The sequence below is a fragment of the Pseudophryne corroboree genome, chromosome 5, assembly GCF_028390025.1.
Source record: "Pseudophryne corroboree isolate aPseCor3 chromosome 5, aPseCor3.hap2, whole genome shotgun sequence".
NCBI lineage: Eukaryota > Metazoa > Chordata > Amphibia > Anura > Myobatrachidae > Pseudophryne > Pseudophryne corroboree.
The window spans coordinates 123,656,800-123,658,069 of NC_086448.1; positions in this window are offsets into that span (position 1 = coordinate 123,656,800).

Below are 1,270 nucleotides of genomic sequence, written 5' to 3' on the forward strand. Positions count from 1 at the left end.
TCTGTTTTTTTTTTGTTTGTTTTTTATCCTATATTTGTACTGTGTGATTTGGGTCTTGCGTCATTTTATCCTTTGTAACTGATTTAGGAAAATAAGTGTAAATAACAATATAGAAAACTAGAATTTGATGGCAGATAAAAACCACTTGGCCCATCTAGTCTGCCCCTTTTTTTTACCATATTTTTATCTCAAACCTTATTTGATCCTTATTTCTTTGTAAGGATATCCTTATGTCTATTCCATGCTTGTTTAAATTGCTCTACTATCTTAGCTTCTACTACCTCTGATGGGAGGCTATTCCACTTGTCCACTACTCTTTCTGTGAAGTCATTTTTCCTCAAATTTTCTCTGAACCTACCTCCCTGCAGTCTCAATGCATGTCCTCGTGTCCTATTGCTTCTCTTTGCTTCTTTTCATTTGAAGAATGTTTCCCTCCTGGTTTTTGTTTAAACCCTTGATATATTTGAAAGTTTTCTATCATGTCCCTCTTTTCCCTTCTCTGTTCCAAACTATACATATTAAGATTTTTTAGTCTTTCTGGGTATGTTTTGTGATGTAGGCCATGCACCATTTTAGTCTATAATGTATTAATATCCTTCTGAAGATATGGCCTCCAGAATTGAACACATTATTCTAGATGAGGCCGTATCCGTGACTTATACAGTGGCATTTTTACTTCTTTCTCCTGCAGGTTACACAGTAGTATCCACAGGATATACATTGGGATATGAGGTAATGTCAGCGGAATAGCACCAACGAAAAAAGCTTTCGGCCTCCCAGAATGCAACAGGACAGTCTCCTATATCTCTGGCTCGGGCAAATCAGTTTTTTGTTTGGTGCGGCAGGAGCTGGACCACGGTCTAGGGCTGCTGATTTTTTTGGGCAGCCATAAGCTCTCTAATTTATTTTTATAGTCTTATTCTTTCTCCGTGATCTTTCTAAAAAGCGTCTTATACGCACCTTAGAACGAGTTGCTCCAACAACTCCTCCGGGTCGTGACAATGCTTACCCACGTGTACAGTGCTGTTTCGATGTCAGTGCGGATGTACTAGCAAGTCCAGCTGACGTTACCAGGCTGTGACCGGAGAACTGGGAGAAGGTAAGGCCTCTGTTACGTCTATCGGGTTAAAACGCAAGAAACAGCCGCACTGTTTTCGGGAGTAGACTACTGACGCAGCGGTCACCTCGGGTGCACCAGTGCTAGGCCTCAGGGATCATAGGCTCCAGGGATTAGTGAGAGGCCGGGATCCCTGGGGTTTATGTCAGCAGT